The sequence below is a fragment of the Rhineura floridana genome, chromosome 8, assembly GCF_030035675.1.
Source record: "Rhineura floridana isolate rRhiFlo1 chromosome 8, rRhiFlo1.hap2, whole genome shotgun sequence".
NCBI classification, from domain to species: Eukaryota; Metazoa; Chordata; class Lepidosauria; order Squamata; family Rhineuridae; genus Rhineura; species Rhineura floridana.
The window spans coordinates 54202904-54223778 of record NC_084487.1 but is presented as its reverse complement, the minus strand read 5'-3'; positions in this window follow the sequence as shown (position 1 = coordinate 54223778).

The following is a 20875-nucleotide window of genomic DNA, read 5'->3' as shown; positions in this document are numbered from 1 at the left end:
AAAAGCATACATTCATTTAAGCATAATATCGCAAATACAAACAAGGCAAGAGTGAAACCGACCAGCAGCCTTTCCTTCCGAGGCAAGAACTCCTTTACAGCCATATTGTGCTTCATTGCAAAGGGGGAGAGGAGCATACGTCATTTTTTTGCTGACCAATTGGTTGATAGGGGGAGGTTTTAGAGGTGGAGCTTGGAAAAAGCAAAAATAGGACTTCCGGGAAGGGTGACTTCGCTTGTGCCTGCTTTTTGAGACGAGCTCCCGTCTCAGAAGAAGCTTTTTCAGTTATAAAATCAGTCAGAACGTTCTTTTTGACTGGTAAAGATTTTCTCCCGAGCAGGGAGAAACGTAGAGATTAACCTCAAAAGCCTGTTTTTGTTGGGAGGACTGGATTTCATTAATTTATGAGAGAAGGTTCAGCCAGCAATGCCGGACGGACTTCCAAACAAGCTCTAACTGATTAATGCGACACGTTTATCTTTTCTTCAAAGAAAAATGGACTTTAACAGGCAAGCACCCTTCTTTCTATTTTTTTTTCACTTGGTTTAAATTGATGCAGCAAAAAGAGATTTGTCAATGAATCAGCTATAAAGAATTCCTGGGTGAGTTATAACTCTTCTCTGTTATTCACGAAATTAAGGAGGAAAGAAATTGAAAAAGCTTATCTTTGTTTCTATTGCAAAAAGCTGTCCTGGAAGTGCATTCTAAAGATATAAACGGAAGAGGGATTTCTATTCCGAGGAGAAAAAAAATAAATAAATTTGATTTATGAACTTTGGAACATTATATGTCTGGGACTATTTTCTTTTTGGTCTATTTCATTTTGACGAATCTGCTTGTTCACGACGCCACTAACTGTTTTGATGCTGGGAACTAAATCTGTTTTGTATTCCTGAACATATAAGAGATAAGGCAGGCTGTTCTGTTTACACTGTGATGTCATCAAGCCTGGAATATTAACCCAATTGTTGCTGAAATAAGAAGTGGTTTTTCTTTATTTTTGTTTTGTTTTGTTTTCGTGGTTTTAAGAATGGCAATCAAGAAAGTGGCTGAGAATCTGGAAGTAATTATGTTTCAGAAAATAATGGATGAGATTGAGATAACAAAACAAACCCTGAGACAGGGTAGAAAGGAGATGAAAATTGAATTGGGTAAAATGACGCAGGAGCTTAAAGAAATAGGGGATCTTGTGAGAGAGGAGAATGAGATCAGAGATGAGAAAAGAAAAAATAAAGGGAAGATACAAGCCCTGGAGATTGGAACAAATGTGGAATTGGAAAAAGATCTGGAGTTTATGGATATTAGAAACAAAATCTACTGTTTGGAATTCAACGTTGTCTCTGAAGAAATTAATGAAGATATTAGAAATAAAGTTATCAATGTCTTGGATAATTTTCTGGACTGGAATGATGTGATGGAGCTTGACATAGAGAAAATCTATGGAATTAACTACAGCCATGTGACAATGGAAAAACTCTCAAGAGACGAGCCAGTGCATTTTGTAAAAAAGAAGAACAGAGATATGACTTTACAACAATATTTCAGCAACATATTCAGAATTGATGGCAAGGAAATATTTGTGATAAAGGAAATTCCCATCAGACTCTTATTATATGACTATGGCTATGACAGCAAGATTATTATGGGATACTGATAATGGAAGAATGGACACTGAAATTACTGGACTTAACAGGACTATTGAAGATGGAAGATGGAATTAATATTGATAATGGAAGAATGGCTATTGAAATTATTGGACCTAACATATTTGATGAGATGGATTAATCGATATGTTTATTTGGACTATGGCTATGACAATAAGATTATTATGGGATACTGATAATGGAAGAATGGCTACTGAAATTACTGGACTTAACAGGATTAGTGAAGATGAAGATGGAATTAACATTGATAATGGAAGAATGGCTATTGAAATTATTGGACCTAATAGATTTGAATGAGATGGATTAATCGACATGCTTATTTGGAGAAAAAATGATAGATATATTTCTCAAAGAATTGAAACCTCTCTTTGACTTTTTGTGGAAAGAATAAAGTAATGTTTATGAGATTTGATGATTAATTAAGATAACTACTGGAGGAAAGTAATTTTATAATATAATTTAAGAGACAGGATTGTTATATATTGTAGACCTATAACTGATCTGCGACAAATCGGAAGTCAACATTTTATTTTACTGTTTAATCATTTTTGTTTTGTTTTGTTTTTTGTCTTTGAATGTTTTATGATTTTGTTTTGTTTGTTTCATGAAAATTTGAATAAAAATTATTGTAAAAAAAGGAAAAAGCAAAAAGAATGTAGGGGTCTTACCGCTGCGTGTGCGTGTGCAAAAAAGCATTTTTTTTAATTGGGAAAGAGCGAACTAAAAGGCAAAGTGAGGACTATCAGATGACAAACTGAATATGGAAACCGTGGATTATCCCACTCCGTTTGGATAAGCCCTTAGACCAGCCTTCACCAATGTGGTGCCCTCGGGATGTTTTAAACTACAACTCCCATCAGCTGTGCTGGCTGGGTGAATTGCCAAAAAGATCCAGGTAGGCAATGAAAGAAACACCAAGTTTTATTCATAGGCCTAAATATGGTAAAGCAAAAGCAGATAATCTTAGGGCTCTTTCAGTTGCTGGAGAATCATCTCTGGTTAGTAATGATTCCAAACTCCTATCACTCAAGGCTCATCCTCTTAAGGCCTCTCTTTCTCCAGATATGCAGTGGGTTCTCTTTCTAGGTGCACCATCTTAAGGCCTCTCCTACTCAAGGCATACAGCATGGGTTTCTGGGATCTCACTGAATTGGGACACTGTCAGGCTTATATACTATTTCACTATGCTACTGAAGCTTTGCCATTCATATTCCATTCTCATGATCATATTTTTGCCAAGTCATAGCCTAACTTCACTTCAGAGGGGTAGCAGCTAGCCAACAGACATAACCGTTTGTTCCTGTGCTATCTTATGCACATAGGATGCTTGGGAAGGAACCTGAAGCCTCCGGCTCTCTGAGCTATATCTTCTCTCTCTGTGGCCTTAACCTGCAGTCCACAGCCCCTCTTACTATGCTTTCTTATGACATCATGCATCATTACATTTTGCTGGTAAGAGAACAAGTAGTAATTTCATTACTTTTGAGCTGTAACTAATGTTTCCAGAGTTACTTTTGGGAGATACTTGGGGGAGGGGAACAGGGGAAGTCTCCTCCTCTGATTTGTAAATAAAAACCATGTGCTTCAAATTGGGCTTTTGTGCAGCGTCACTCTTCCCTCATGCTCTATGGGTGCTTAGGAGGCAACGAGGGAGGAGGTGGAGAATGAGATGGGGTAGAGAGAACAATTGTTTAAAAATGGTCAGGAATGGAGGGAAAAAAGAGCCGGAGGGCAAAGAGGCAGCAGAAAAATGGACATGAAGAACTGACTGTGGAGGTGAGAGACAACAATGTATGTGTGTGTCGCGCAAAGCTCAAGGTGGCTTCTGCCTCTCTTCCCACCTCTCCTCTCTTACCAGTGGAGAGAGACACAAGCCAAAAGCCACAGCTTCAGGGTGAGTGAGGGGCAGGCAGAAGTTGCAACAGCAAGCAGCCAAGGTCCTAAAGACCTGCTGCTTCCAGGAAGCTCTTTTGTGCAAATCCTCCTCCCCATGGCAAATACAAAGAGTTTCAAACAGGCACTTGTCCAGGCACTTGTTAAAAATGATTGTATAGCTGACTTACAGTACAATATATACACGTCTACTCAGAAGTAAGTCTGTTTATATTTAATGGAGCTTACTCCCATTTGCAGGGAGGGAGAGAAAAAATATGACCCTTTATAGTACAAAGATGCATCAATCTGGTTAATGCAAGTAAAATTTGATGCATGTAATAAAAGGACTAACCTGCAATGCAGTACATGTCTAAGAAGTAAGTCCTATTGGGTTTAATGGGACTTACTCCCAGGCAAGTGTGTATTGTGTACACACTTACCCTGGGAGTAAGTCCCATTGAACCCAATAAAGTTAACTTCTGAGTAGACATGTACTGCAGTGCAGCCTTAATCTCCTTCTTTCCCATTTTAATTCTGCCTTCTGTATCTTCACAACAGCCTTGTGATGTAGGTTAGGCTGAGAGTTAGGGATGGGGCCAAGGCAATAAATAAGCAAAAACAATGATGAGTAAAAATTTAAAATGTGAAAATGCTCATGCTCAGAGTATTTTTGTCACTCTTTGTCAAGGCTTTGTGTGGGGTTTTTTATGTCTACTGTCTCATAACTTTTTGCCTGAGAATGTCGTATTTCATACTGCTACAGATGTTCTTTTTAAAAAAAAATTTCCCCAAATTCTGTGGTTGTTTTTTTTTTTACTTGCGTTCTTTGCATGGTTTAGGGTTGGCATTGCAGGAGGTCAGGCTCATATGGACAGCTGTGGGGCAGGTAGAAATTAAATGGAGTAAGCCTTTTTTGTATGAAAATACAATTATGGAGAAAGCTTCACCTGTTAACATTCTATCTGTCAGACATCTTATTACTTGTGTGTGTGTCCCTCCCCAGATTTATTTTTGATTTGTGAATGCCATGACCATTGCCATGCCCTCCCCCCATTTATATTTGCAACAACCCTGTGAGGTAGCTTAGGCTGAGATAATATATGTACATAAGCTGCAGTTGGTAGTTGTAGTTGGTACAGCATTAATAAAGTATAGCCCCTGAAATGCTGAAATGTATTCTGGTGGAGTCCAGTCCTATATATGTCTACTCCAAATTAAGCCTCATTTAGTTAAATGGATAAGTATATAGGATTGCAGATTGTTTACCTCTGAAAGAAACGCACTGTCAGACATAGAATTTAAGAGATACTTTTCTAGATGTGTTTGAAATAGATGGGTATGTGGGAAGGGAGTTTTGTTAATCTAATTGGGTCTTCAACATAGTGCCCTCCAGATGTTGTTGGACTACAACTCCCATCAGTCTCAGATAACGACACTGAAGTTGGTTCCTAGTTCCCAGTTCCTTATTTGTTGAAAGTTCAAAACACTAAAAAGACAAGTTCACAGCTACAATAACTCCAAGACAAAGTTAACATGTCTCTGAACCCAAAAATATATGTTGGGGTACCCCATATCATATATCACTGTGATCTGGGGACTCTCCCTGGCAAGAATAACAACAAATTTATTCAATCAAAATGATCAGGCTTCTGAAATCTCATAATTGCATAATGATGTCATAAAATCATAAAAAAATAAGTAACTGGGTGTGCCCACCCCACAATCTGTTCTGAGCCATGACACCCCAGGGAAGGGGAGGGTGTCCTCTATGCGATGCCAGTGCATCCCGCCTGGCCCAGAGGTTTTGCTGGGTGCAGGGCAGGGATAAGGGCATCTATGCACAACCCAAAGGGACAAAAATATGCAGAAAACAATAAGAAACTCAGGGTGCCCACCCAAAAATCTGCACTGTGCCAGGCAGCAGTGTAGTGGCAAATTCAGAAGTGCAGGGTCCCTTCATGGTAGTCTCAGCCACAGCCAGACCCCCTTCCCTCCTTATTTTGCTCCTGGGTTCAGAATGTGGTCCTTGTTAATGCTTTCTCCCACAACAACTGATGTCCCTAGGAGATTATCAGTATGAAAGGGGAGAGCATTAGCTACTGAAAAGAGTCTTCTCAGTGGATGACTCACCTCCTTTCACTCTGATTGACTCCAATCAGCAGGAAAGGACAAGGAAGCATATTAGAAGTCTCTTCTCAGTGACTAACATACTCCCCTTTCATGCCAATCAGCTCATATGATGCTGGAGACATAGAGACCCTGCTCCAAAAAAAGTAAGGGGTCTAGGATTCCCTGAGCACCTGGACAACTACACCCCTGCTGCCAGGACAAATCATACATCCCAGGAAGGGGGAGGGTGGTCTCTACATGATTCCAGTACTTTCCACCTGGCCTATAGTTTCTTCTGGGCACAGGGCACTCATAAGGTCATCTGTGCAGAACTAAAATAATGAAGAGTAAGTAGAGAAAAATATGTAATTTGGGGTGACCACTCCAAAATCTGCTGTGGGCCATGAAACATCATTCACCTGAGCAAAGGGGAGAGTGTCCTCAATGAGATGCCATTGTATGCTGCCTGGAATGGATTTTCTTGTGGACACACGAAAAGGATATGTGCATCTATGCACAACAAGCAACGTAGAATGTACATAAGGAACTGCAGGTTTCCACCCCAAAACATGCTTTGGGTACTACAAGTCATACATCCATGCATGCAGGAGAGGGTCCCCACCCAGTTCAGAGCTTCTTTTGTATGTATGGTACAGGCAAGGGCATATATGTATTAGAAAAATAGCGAATATTTAGAGGAAAGAAAATAAGAAACTGGAGTGCCCATCCTAAAAGATTATTTGGGGCACCTCTTCTGGCCAACTCCACTTTTACTGAGGACAAATTCCCTCCGAAAGCCACCTCAACAATATCAAAAGAAGAAAAGCCTCACAAACATAACTCAAAGAAAAAGTATTTTAGAAAACCGCAAAAAACAATTAAATCGAAAAATATAAAAAATGTGAAGCGCCTTAAATATCGGAAGATGAATTTCCATAGACTGTTTAAACTACTCGAGGAATTACTTGCTTTAGAACGATCTAAAGGAATTTCAAATCGGACTGACCTGTCCCAAGAAGCAGGAGCACATATTTTAACATCTCAAGTCCCTGTGCAGCAGGCAACTTCCCAAGCTCCACTTCCAGTTCCTGATGTTTTTTCTTCTTCTCATCGATCCTCAGTTGACCCTCTCATTGAGGAAAAGCTAGATGCTCATACACACTGGAAACTACGACTTAGCCCCAAGACTTTAGTCTTGTCTCAAGTACCATATCACCTTTCATCTAATCGATATGACAATCACAACCCCTTCAATATCAAGACATATATTCATCATTTTTTGCAGACTCAAAATTTACATCTGTTTAATTTAAATGACATAATGAAAGCTGAAATTTTATCTAAAGCGCAGCCTGGCATGTCAATCCTACTCACTTTTAAAACTAGTAATACTGTGATCTCGCTTTTGAACAATAGACGTCGCTTTAGCAATCTGGGCATTGGACTGCATAGACATTTCATTAATGTTGCCAGCCCTCACCCTTTAATTTTGAAACGCACTTCTATGAATCAACAACCAGTCTTGACAGACCATTTAGCTGCATTGCCATCTAAACCTATCATTCCAGCTGACACCCCCAGATATACTGCTTCTATCTTAGATCCCCAGAACATTCCCCCAGCTACAAGACAAAAAAAGACGGCCAATGAAAGATCATCACTAAATTCTGACCACTACCAATTTCAATCTCCAAATTTTTTGGAAGACAAAGTTGATGACTTAACATCTAAATTCTCCAGTTTCTCTGATAATGCTCAAAACGACATCATCGACAACCTTCAAAACCTCTTGGTAACTTTACAGAATAAACAATCTTTGCCTCATTTTGAGACCGACACTGCTGATATACCCTTGGAAATTTCCCCTAACTCCTCGCCCTTGACCCTCGAACTAACAATAGAAAGACGTACTAATTCTATACATCCATCATGCTGAATCACTGAGCCAGGACCATATGAATCAAATGGATCCTCCCTAATATCCCCCGGTCTCAAAAAGGCACGGCCCAACACTAGTGTGATTAGATCTATACCCACTGTGCTAGGTAAAGGGAAACACAATCGTCAAAACAGTTCTTGACTTCAAATTAGCTCTTGTCCATCTCGCTGCTTAGCCACGCTAACTCGAGTGCATTTAAAAAAAGAAATATGCTACTGTGAAAATAAACTAACACATTCAGACTACTCAGTTTTATTTTTTAATGCGAGATCAGTTAACAACAAGACTGCCATTATCTATGACCTTATTAAAGACGAACATGCTGATCTCGTATGCATAACTGAAACCTGGCTGGAAGATGCAGGGGGTGTTAATCTAAATTGCCTCTGCCCCCCAGGATATTCCGCCTTCCATCAATCTAGATTAGATAATCGTGGAGGGGGTGTAGCCATTATTCACCGCAAAGCTATTTCTCTATCTAGGCTATCATCTCAGTACCATCCTGGTTTCGAATCTCTCGGTTTAAAATTTAATCACCAGAATCCCACTGTAATCCTATTAATCTATCGTTCACCTCACTATTCAACTACCTCCCTATCTGAACTACTTGACCTAATTTCAGGATTGATGCTGGAATCCCCGAATCTTCTAGTGTTAGGAGATTTCAACACCCATGCAGAATCTTTCTCCCTAAGATCAACAAAGGACTTCATGACTTCGATGTCAACTCTGGGGTTCCAACAATTAGTACTGACCCCAACTCACACAGCTGGCCACACCCTTGACCTTATTTTTCAGCCAGTTTCAGATACGAACGACTTTCAAATTGATGATATTGTCACTTCCTCATTGTTTTGGTCTGACCACTACCTGATCCAATTTAAGTTATCATTTATGCCTTCTCCAGCTAAGGCGCCGCCTCCTATCAAATTATATCACCCCAGAAGATTATTAGACCAAGATGTATTCTTATCCAGACTCAAAGACTACCCCAATGTCCATTCGGGAGAACCAATTGACATTCTTACCAACATCTGGAATAATAGGTTGTCTGAAACAATAGATACAATTGCCCCTCTCCGTCCATTGAAAATGGCCAGACCTAAACCTGCTCCCTGGTTCTCAATAGAACTGTTAAAAATGAAGCGTGTTTATCGGCAATTAGAGCGTCGTTGGCAAAAGACAAAGGATCCACTTGATCGGGTTGCTGTCAAAAAATTCGTTAAAACTTATACCTCAGCTAGACATGGAGCCCAAAGATCCTTTTACTCAACGGAAATTGCTTTAGCGAATAATCAACCAAAAGAACTTTATCGCATAGTGAATAATCTCCTGCATCTGCCACACTCCGCTTCGCATACAATTCATTCTCAGGCTCGCTGCCAAGAATTTGCAACATTCTTTGAGGCTAAAATTGATCAGATTCGTTCTATCTTAGATCATACCACCACAACAGACGAAAATAATACTACATCTGAAACTCATGACTCCTCTCTTTTTTCTACCTTTCAATTTGTTTTCCCTGAAGACATCTCCCAATCTCTGAAGGGTATGAATCCCACTACTTGCCCACTCGATCCATGCCCTTCCTGGCTCATAAAAATATCTAGAGCTGAATTAGCTAACTGGCTCAGTGTAATTGTCAACTCCTCCCTCCAACAAGGCTATTTACCTGAATGTCTGAAGGTAGCTATTATTACCCCATTATTAAAAAAACCTTCTCTTGATTCCGCACTGTTAAATAATTTCCGTCCAGTATCAAATCTGCCTTTTTTGAGCAAAGTCATCGAAAGAGCTGTAGCCACTCAATTACAAACATTTCTAGACTCCACCTGCGGCTTCGATCCCTTTCAATCTGGCTTTAGGCCGAATCACGGAACTGAGACAGCTTTAGTTGCTCTAATGGACGATCTTCGGCTAGAACTAGATAAGGGTAATTTATCCCTGCTAGTTCTATTAGATCTATCTGCCGCTTTTGATACTATCGATCATGACATCCTTTTAGATCGCCTATATCAAATAGGATTTAGAAGTATAGTCTTACAGTGGCTCCGCTCCTTCTTAGGGGGAAGGACTCAGAGAGTTGCCCTTGGGGATTATCATTCCACACCCTGGCCGCTACGGTTTGGCGTCCCACAAGGTTCTGTCCTGTCCCCAATGTTGTTTAACATTTATCTGAGACCTTTAGGTAAGATTATTCAGGAATTTGGAATTCATTATCACCAATATGCGGACGATACTCAGCTGTATTGCTCTTTTCCACCGAATGCAAAAGATGCTGTCTATCCCCTTAATCAATGTCTTGTGGCAGTACAAAACTGGATGAACAGGAACAAACTAAAGTTCAATCCAGAAAAAACAGAGGTCATTCTCATCAGAAAAAGTCCTCCACAAGAATTAGGCAATTTACCTTCACTAGATGGAGTTCTCCTTCCCCTAAAGACTCAAGTCTGTAGCTTGAGCATAATTTTGGATTCAGCTCTGACCTTAGAACCCCAGATTACGGCTGTTTCTAGAACGGCTTTTGCTAAATTAAAACTCGTTCGTCAACTTCGACCGTTTCTGGGAATGTCTGATTTAAGAAAAGTTACTCAAGCACTAGTGACCTCACAATTAGACTATTGTAATTCCCTATACATCGGACTACCTGCAAAATCGCTCCGACCTCTTAAATTAGTTCAAAGAGCAGCAGCAAGAATGATCACTAGAACCAGTCCGTGGGTCCACACCACGCCCCTTCTTTATCATCTACATTGGCTCCCCATCGAATTCCGGCACCAGTTCAAGATTCTGGTTCTAACATTTAAAGCCCGACACGGATTAGCACCGATATATCTGACTAATCGTCTTTCTGAATTCCAGTCTTCCCGTCCTATCAGATCGACCACCGAATCTACTCTGATTGTTCCATCAACATTTACCATCCGACACACGGCTATCAGAAATAAGACTTTCTCGGTTGCCGCTCCCTCCTTATGGAACCAGCTTCCGCCCGAGATACGACTTTCCACTTCTATCATCGATTTCCGGCACCGGATAAAAACATTTTTATTTTACCAAGCTTTTAACATCTGATTGAAAATGTTGTAGAAAATTGTTTTAGTAGATATACTTTTATATTTTTTAATTGCGTTATTTAGTATTTTGTATTGGACTATGCCTTACTGTTCTCCGCTCTGAATTCTAAATTTTTTGAACTAGAGCGGAATATAAATCCATTAAATAAATAAATAAATAAAATAAACATATCATACTTCCATGCATCTGGGAGAGTGTGTTCTGTGAGATGCCATCCATGCATACCTTAGAGTGTCATCTATGAAATTACATCTTCTTCAAGAAATCATTGTTTGTTAACCCTGCCACAAATCCTTCTGTCACCAACATCAATGGCTTTTAAAAATAATAATTGAGCTATAACAAAGTATGTAACAAGGAAGACCAATACAATTTAAAAAAAAATCCACATAGATCATAAGCACTGGCCGTAAGCACTGGCATAGCATAGAGGGCACCCTATCATTTTCTGGGGTGTCTGATTTGTCTTGGCCCAGATAAGATTTTGTGGTGAACACCCCTGGATATTTATTCTTTTCTTTACTTTTTGTCTCTTTTGGTTGTGCATAGATGCCCTTATACATGCCCTGAATCCAACAGAAACTCTGGGCCAGGTGGGAAGCATTGGCATCTTGTAGACAATATCCTCCTCTTTCCTTGGGTGTATGATTTGCCCTGGCCCAGAGCAGATTGTGGGGTGGGCACCCTCAGTTTCTTATATATATATTTTGCATCTTTTTGTCCGTTTTGGTTGTGCATAGATGCCCTTATCCCTGCCCTGCACCCAGCAAAACCTCTGGGCCAGGCAGGATGCATTGGCATCTCATAGAGGACACCCTCCCCTTCCCTAGGGTGTATGATTTGTCCCAGCCCAGAGCAGATTCTGGGGTGGGCACCCTCAGGTACTTATTTTTTATGATTTTATGACATCATTATGCATTTATGAGATTTCAGAAGCCTGTTAATTTTGATTGAATAAATTTGTTGTTATTCTTGCCAGGGAGAGTCCCCAGATCATAGTGATATATGATATGGGGTACCCCAACATATATTTTTGGGTTCAGGGACATGTTAACTTTCCTATGAAGTTGCTGTAGCTGTGAACTTTTCTTGTTTTTTTAGTGTTTTGACCTTCCAAGCAAATAAGGAACTGGGAACTAGGAGCCAACTTCAGCATCGTGACAACATAATCAATTATCAGGAAGATGGAAATTGTAGTCCTACAACATCTGGAGGGCACCACGTTGGCTATCCCTGATCTGTAAGGCCCCACAAGTAACTTTTGTTGTTTGTTGCAATACATACAAGAACACAAGAAGAGCCTGCTGGATGGCCTGCTGCCCATCTAGCCTAGCATCCTGTTCTCACAGTGGCCAATCAGATGTGCTAAAGGGAAGCCCATAAGCAGGACCTGAGTGCACGAGCAGTTCTCTCCTCACTTGTATTTCCAGCAACTGGTATTCAGAAGAGTACTGTCTCTGACAGTGGAAGCAGAACATCATTGTATGAATGTATGTTGTGAGTGAATGTGTATTTTTATGTATATAAGTTTTTCGTATTTATAGTTTATTATGTGCCTGGGGAAGAGGTTTGTCCATCAAGCGGGGAGACTTGAGGGGGCCCCAATTGCCGTAGTGATGGGCAGAGGGAGGTATGGTGTTGTGAGAAGGACGTGCCAGGTAAGGGGAACACGGCCCAGACATGTAGTGGCTGTGCCTTGTTCCGGTCCTTCTCATACCCGCAGGGTTGTTGGTTGTCCTCTCAGCCAACCCTCAGATCTCCAGTTGCTGCTTTTTAATGCCAGATCGGTACACAATAAAACCTCCCTCGTCCATGATTTGATTATGGACGAGGCAGCCGATCTGGCATGCATAACCGAGACCTGGGTGGGCGAACAGAGAGGAGTTAGTCTCTCCTAGCTCTGCCCACCAGGATATCTGGTCCATGTCCATGTAGTTTCTGGTCTGGAGTGTTTGCACCTTGTGCTGGGCCAGAGGGACAGACTGGGAATCCTTTTGGTGTACCGCCCACCTTGCTGCCCAATGGCTTCCCTAACTGAGCTGACGGAAGTGGTCTCGGAGGTATTGCTGAGATCCCCCAGACTACTAGTACTGGGGGATGTCAACATCCATGCCGAGGCTACTTTGTCTGGGGCAGCTCAGGACTTCATGGCCGCCATGACAACCATGGGGCTGTCTCAATATGTTAATGGCCCAACACATACATCGAGGCATACTCTTGACCTTGTTTTTGCTACTGGACATGGGGATAGTAATCTGGATGTGCGGAGTTTTACATCTCTCCCGTTGTCATGGACAGATCACTGCTTGCTGAAGTTTAGACTTTCAGTGGCCTTTCCCCTCTGCAAGGGTGGGGGACCTATTAAATTGGTCCGCCCCTGGAGACTAATGGATCCTGAAGGTTTTCAAAGGGCTCTGGGGGGTTTTCCGGCTGATAGGACTGGCGCTCCTGTCGAAGCCCTGGCTAATCTGTGGAATGCAGAGATGACCCGGGCTGTTGACACGATCGCTCCTGCGCGCCCTCTCCTATGTAGAGCTCATACAGCTCCTTGGTATACTCCAGAGCTGAGAGCGATGAAACAAGACAGGAAGCGGCTTGAGCGGAGATGGAGACGAACTCCTGACGAACGCAATTATGAGCTGGTTCGTGCTTCTACCAAGCTGTATGTAGGAGCGGTGAGAGCGGCGAAAAAACAACATTTCGCTGCCACTATTTAGTCATCTCTCTCCCGCCCAGCAGAGCTTTTTAGAGTGGTTTGTGGTCTACTCCATCCAGGCCTACAGGACATGGCAGATACATCGGTGGCCCGCTGTAATGAGTTTGCTGAGCACTTCCAGCATAAGATCCTTTGCATTCGCCGGGACCTAGACTCCCATTTAATAGCAGTTAATCCTAATGAGGTGTCCGGAACACAGTCTTGTCATGTTTTGTTGGATGAGTTTCAGTTGGTTCAGTTTGAGGATGTGGACAAGATGCTTGGACAGGTACGTGCAACCACTTCGGTACTGGATCCTTGCCCCTCTTGGCTAATAAAAACTAGCAGGGAGGAAACAGCTGGTTGGGCCAAGGAAGTGATTAACGCCTCTTTATGAGAGGGAGTGGTCCCTGGCTGTCTGAAAGAGGCAGCGGTGAGACCACTTCTGAAAAAACCTTCCTTGGACCCTGAGGATTTCAACAGCTATAGACCAGTGGCGAATGTTCCATTCCTGGGCAAGATCTTGGAACGAGTGGTTGCTGACCAGCTCCAGGCGCTATTGGATGAAACCGATTATCTAGATCCATTTCAATCGGGTTTCAGGCCCGGTTTTGGCACTGAGACGGCCTTGGTCGCCCTGTTTGATGACCTATGTCGGGAGAGAGACAGAGGGAGTGTAACTCTGTTGATTCTCCTTGACCTCTCAGCAGCTTTCGATACCATTGACCATGGTATCCTTCTGGAGAGGCTTGTGGAGTTGGGAGTCGGAGGCACTGCTTGGCAGTGGTTCCGTTCCTACTTAGCGGGCCGTCTCCAGAAGATAGTGCTTGGGGAACAGTGCTCGACTCCGTGGGCTCTCCTATGTGGGGTCCCGCAGGGCTCGGTTTTGTCTCCCATACTTTTTAACATCTATATGAAGCCGTTGGGCGCGGTCATCAGGAGCTTTGGAGTGCGTTGTCATCAGTATGCTGATGACACGCAGCTCTACTTCTCCTTTTCTTCTCCTTCAGGTGAGGCGGTCGATGTGCTGAACCGTTGTCTGGCCGTGACAATGGACTGGATGAGAACTAACAAACTGAGACTCAATCCTGATAAGACTGAGATGCTGTTGGTGGATGGTTTCTCTGATCGGATGGTGGATATATACCCTGTCCTGGATGGTGTTACACTCCCCCTAAAGGAGCAGGTTCGTAGTCTGGGAGTCATTTCAGACTCTTCCCTCTCACTTGAGGCTCATGTAGCCTCGGTGGCTCGGAATGCGTTCTATCAACTTCGGTTGGTAGCCCAGCTACATCCCTATCTGAGTAAGGAGGACCTCACATCAGTGGTACATGCTCTGGTAACCTCGCATCTGGACTACTGCAACGCGCTTTACGTAGGGCTACCTTTGAAGACGGTTCGAAGCTACAGCTAGTGCAAAATGCGGCAGCCACACTGCTAACAAGAACCAAGCGGTCAGAGCATATAACACCTGTTCTGGCTCACCTGCACTGGCTTCCAATATGCTTCCGGGCCAGATTCAAAGTGTTGGTATTAACCTATAAAGCCTTATACGGCACGGGACCACGATACCTGTCGGAATGCCTCTCCCAATATGCACCGGCCTGTACACTACAGTCTACTACGAAGGCCCTCCTCCGGGTCCCGACCCATAGGGAGGCCCGGAGAGTGGTGACAAGATCTAGGGCCTTCTCAGTGGTGGCCCCCAAACTATGGAATAGTCTCCCTGAGGAGGTGCGCTTGGTGCCAACATTATCATCTTTTCAGCGCCAAGTTAAAACCTTCCTCTTCTCTGAGGCATTTTAATTGAAGTTGACTTAATTTTAAATTGTTGTATCTGATTTTAGATTGTACAGTTTTTATATACTTTGTTCTATTAGATTGTGTAATTTTATTGTATTTTTTGATGTTCACCGCCCAGAGAGCTATTGCTAGTCGGGCGGTATATAAGTTTAATTAATAAATAAAATAAAATAAATAAATAGGTGCCGCTGATAGCTTTATCCTCCATGAATTTGTGTAATCCTCTTTTAAAGCCATCCAAGTTGGTGCCCATCACTGCTTCTTGTGGTAGTAAATTCCATAGTTTCACTATATGCTGGGCAAGACCACATTTTTAATTGCAGGAGAAGGGATAATGTTTATGCTGGTGGATTACTTTTGATATGTGCATTTATGTCTCTTAAGTTCTGCTTCTGACAGTTCAATTGTGCATACATGTCTACCCAGTGAGTTTAATGGGACTTACTTCCTGGTAAGTTACACTGTTGACAAAAAAAATTACAAAGCCTAGTAAAGTACTAAAGTTTGCATTTTTCTTTGATGATAGGGGATTGCCATATTGATCAAAATGTGTTTTAGTTGAAAGGGGTGCTGCGTTGTTTTTTGCAGCACAACACAGGCATGCCTGTTCAGTACTGGTGGCAACGTAATCTGTAAAAAGACATTATTTGTCTGACATGCTCTTTGAGCATCCTGTTCTTTTGAGACATAATAGAAATGTATTTTAAAAGCAGCATTTCAAGTGTAAAATTTGATTTCAAGTGAATTATATGTATGTTGAGGTATCATCACTGCTGGGGGTGGGGTGGGGGATGTGAGATTCTGTTATGCCATTCTGTTAATCTTACAGATAAAAAAAATATTCTATTACCCTCTGTGTGTGTTCTTATTTTTAATGTTGTTTTTGGCTACTTAGATGTGCAGCAGCCAAGACCAGCACCTTGTAGGCAAATTTTTAAAAAAGTAACTAAAATGTAATTGTAGTGATTACTTTTGAGTAAAAATAAAATGATCAGTTACTTTCAGAGCAATTGTAATTGTAACAGTAATTACTACTTTTCAGGGCCAGGCAACTGTAACTGTAATTTATTACTTTTTAAAAGTAATCTTCCAAGCTCTGATCATGCATTCTACACAGATTTTAAAAAGGACTACAACTCCCATTATCTCTGACCATTGGCCATGCTGACTGGGGCTGATGGGAGTTGTAGTCCAAAACATCTGGAGGGCACCACACTGGCAAGACACACCACAAGAAGATCTCAGGCTAGAATCAAAGCCAGTATGCAACAGGAACAAAGCATTCCTCTTTTTTTTCTTTTTTTTGCAGCTCATGTACATTGATAAACTAATTCTTTTTTTAAAATTGGTGATTTACATGTCCTTTGTGTCACACCTGAGATCACCCCCCTCAGGGTTATACATATATGTATTTTAATTAAAATATCATTTAAGAAGCAGTACTGTCCAAGAAACCTATTAATAGTAATCTATGTTAGTCACTTATCAGCAAGTCAGTTCAGATGAGACCTGGTTAACAGCTGGATATTGAACAGCTATGTGGACTTCCAGCTTTCTTTGATTAGTGATAGGAGACTTAGTCTGAATGTTCCAGGTGGCTGTCTTTATCTTTCTCATTCATGGTACCTTAAGTTTCTTCAAGGTGCAATCAGTGTTCATTCACCAAATTCAAAAGAAAGCTTTCTTAACAGAAAAAACTTAAACACCAGTTTTGTACAGAATTCCCATTCCTTGTGTCTTTCATTGCCAGTGCTTTTAATGAAATTTGTGTTTGAAAACAGCACATGCACACCCATGTATATTTAGTTTTTCTTCACATAAACCTGTCTCCTATAAATTCTAACAAGCATATATTTGTTCCTCTGAAAACTAACATAATACAAAACATTAAGTGTTGCAGGACTCTGTGATTTAGGTATAATCTTTTTCATTTACATCATGGGTATTAAAAAAATAAAGTGACATTGAATGTGGGGAGTTGACCAATGACCACTGTCCTGAGAGAGAACAGGGAGACCCTGATTTCATTCTTACCATGGTTAGATGTGGAGGAAGAGGTAATTTCACCAGGAGTTTTACCTTTCATAGACCCTTGGAAAACTTCAGCAAGACTCCAGCTCTGATTTCACAAAATCCCTCATTCTACCAATAATCTTTTTTAATTTTTTAAAATTAATTTAGAAAACTTAACCTACATCTTAACATGCCACATAATAATTATTGAAACAAAACATAGTTTTTTCAAAACAGTTGTAGCAAAACAGATTTTTCACACCACAGTAAGTACTAAGGGTATTAGAATTGATACAATGAGTAAGAATAAAGCATACAAGAATTTACAAGACTATATTATTTTCTTTATGCTACCAATATTCTGTTTCCACATTAGGGATGGAATTCACTCTTTAGTTCTGGTCTGTGTTTTGGTTTCTGCAACTGGCTTGTGATGCTGATCCGCACCATTTTCTTCCAATTTTTTCTTTGGGGGGGGTATTTCCAATCCACTTGTAATAGGTAACAAAATTGCTAATGCTGTTGGCAATCTTTCTACCAATGGCTCTTGGGTTTTCTATTTAAATTTAAATTAGGCAGATCATCACCTGTCAATTTGGCCTATTGCCTCAGGTTACTGTGGTGCTGACCAAAGATTGTCAACCCCCACCCCCATTAAGCAGCCACAGACAGATCACAGCTAGAGAGAGAAAGAGGGGCTCATTCCCTCTTTCATTGTTAAAATATCCAGGTGTGCTGATAGTAGTCTTAGCTAAATAGCTTCCTCTGCTTATGCCTTCCCCGCAAAAACCCAACCTCACTCAGTCAAGCAGGAGGGAGGAGCTAAGAACTCTTTTGTCAAAGAAAGGCTGCTGCAATCTACCGAGAGGGATGAAAGTTAATGGATGTTAATGGTGATTGTTATCACCTCAATGAGATAGAACTTCAAAGGAATACACATTGCAGTACTTCAGAGCAAAGCTGTTTATGTTAATAACAAAGCCATGGATTTCCTTTTTTAAAAAACCGGTGTCGCTGACAGTTGCAAACATTAGCAAGGAGTCAATCCCGATCCAAAGGCATACAGGATTTGCAGATTCTGACAGAATTCAGTAACAAATCTGAAAATGCGGAAAATCACCCCCATCTCTACTCCATATACATTTGCTAATAAGGCTGGGATAGGACATAACTGGAATATAAAGTAGGAACTTATGTGTGTGTGTCTGAAGGTGACTAAGAACTGTTCTTATGTTGTTGTAGCCTTTTCTGCACCTTTTGGCACTCATTTCAGAAAAGAAGTTATCTGCCTGGTGAAGATGGAGGTCTTACACTATTCTTCCACCATATACTGCAGTGTTGCCTCAGCTGAAGGCATGAACTGGGACAACATTGTTCACCAAAATGACATCGATTCACACATTTAGCAATTCTTGTTACCTGTAAAGTAGTTCAAGAATGAAGAAACCAAGTGAATTACATATGTGTGTGAACCGGACCTGGGGTGGGTTTGGAATAATAGTGGCTATCTAGAGGAAAATATTTATTATCTAAAAACATCTAAAATAGTAAAGCAAATAATACATCAGAGTAATAGCAATAATTCATCAGGGGCAATGGAAAGCTAACATGGGCAAAGGAAAGGTGCATCTTTCCTTCCTTCAGCCATATCATGGTTGAAGTCCGGTATTTATTTATTTGCTGGAGCAATTAAGGATAATTTAAGTCCTCTGAAAAGTTTGCAGTTGATTTAATGGTGCTCATTGGCATATAGGTATCATTTGTGACTGACATATTTGTCACCAAGGTTAAAAAAGGGGAACACTGCCTACTGTAATGCAAGAGAAAGCTGCAATCTAAAATCAGTATTATATTAATCACAGATTGCTCTAATTGGATTGAAACAGCAGAATGACTGATCTTCAGAGCAGTGCATTAGCTTGTTGTATACATTCAGGAGAATTACAAATCTCTAGTAGCATATATCTGTCAGGGGTGGGGAACCTTTGGCCTTCCATATTTGGCTGAACTACAAGTTCTATCAGTCTTAACAAGTATGGCCAAGGACCAGGGATGATGGGAGTTGTAGTTCAGCAACATCTGGAGGGCCAAAGATTCCCCACACCTGGTCTATGTATTTCATACTAACAGGTTGAATTTTTAGGTCCTAATTTTTCCCTCATTCAACAATGCACTCCTATGCATGCCTCCCCAAAATTAAACCCCAGTTGAGTACAATGGGACTTACTCCCAGGTAGGTGTGTATAACAGGTGTGTTGAATATTTGGCCCTCTGGATATTGCTGAACTAAAACTCCCATGAGATCCAGAGAGACTAGGAATGATGGGAGTTGTAGTTTAGCAACACCTGGAGGGCCAAAGATTCCCCACACCTGGTGTTTAAGATTGCAGCCTTAATGAGAATCGCAACCTTAATGAGAATGAGGCCGAGGGCCTGGGAGCTCACAGAGGCCCCTCATCCTCACGGGCTTTGCTTTCTGCCCCCACCAATGAGTCCAATCTCCGGGTGACTCATGACCCAGACCTTACTGGCAGTGCACACAGAAGATGAGGGTAGGAGAAAGAGAAGGTGCTGCTGTTGTTGTCTGGCTCACGAGCCAGAGTGATAAGAGGCTAAGGAGTAGGGCCAGAATGCTGTGGCATCAGGAGCTGGAGAGAAATGTGGGGCTTGGAACTTGCAGCAAAGGTAGCAGCAGCCACCACTGCCAGAAAAGGGGCTCCTTCAAGGGAATGCAGCTCTGGGAGCCAGCCAGCTCTTCTACCTTGCTGAGGCATGTGTGTGTGTGAAAGAAAGAGAGAGAGAGACAGAGAAGAGGAGGTGAGAGAACACGCAACAGCAGCAGCAGCCCTAGTGTGTCCCTCAGTCTTTTTGTCCCCTTTGCAGCCCTCCTTCCCATTCCTTCTCTTCCTTTCCTCACACTCCAAAGGCCCCTCTGACCATCTGCTGTCCATTTCCTCCCCTCCAACTTTGCTTGCTACAGCTTCACTCTCACCTCGCTCTCTAACCAGTCCTAAACACACTTATCTAAGTTTCAGCCCCACTGATTTTATGGGATTTCCCTCTGAGTAAACATACTTATGTCTGCAGTGTAAAGCATTAGAACACAACACCTGTCTCATTTCCCGTCTCACAAAGTTCTTTCCTGGCATATTCTGAAAAACAGACTTTGGGACTGGTGGCTGATGCTTCCCACAGTCACTTCTGCCTGGCTGCAAAGTCCATCACACATTCAGCTCTATATAGACATTTTAATGTTTTGGCATATTTTCCTCCCCCTTCCCTCCCCCTCATCATTTCACCCCCTTGACTTCCGTGCTTTTCATCTTCTCTCTCCAGCCTTCACACTTTCCCAAATCAGAGAAACCAGGCAGATTATGTGCATTTTATTTTTAAGAATATTAATAATCTTTTTTTAAAAAGAGCAGGGACATATAAGAGCACAGGAAGCTGCCTTATACCCAGTCAGACCTAGCTCAATACTGTCAGCACTGACTTGCAGCAGCTCTCCAGGGTTTCCAGCAGGGGCATTCCCAGCCCTACTTGGAGATGCCAGGGACTGAACATGGGACTTTCTGCATGCAAAGCAGGAGCTCTACCACTGAGCTATGGCCCTTCCCCAAAATGAGTTTGGAACAATTGAGACTTTGCTATGGAGAAGGGGTGTTATTTGCATTTTGCTCCCCACTTTGGATTTCTAAG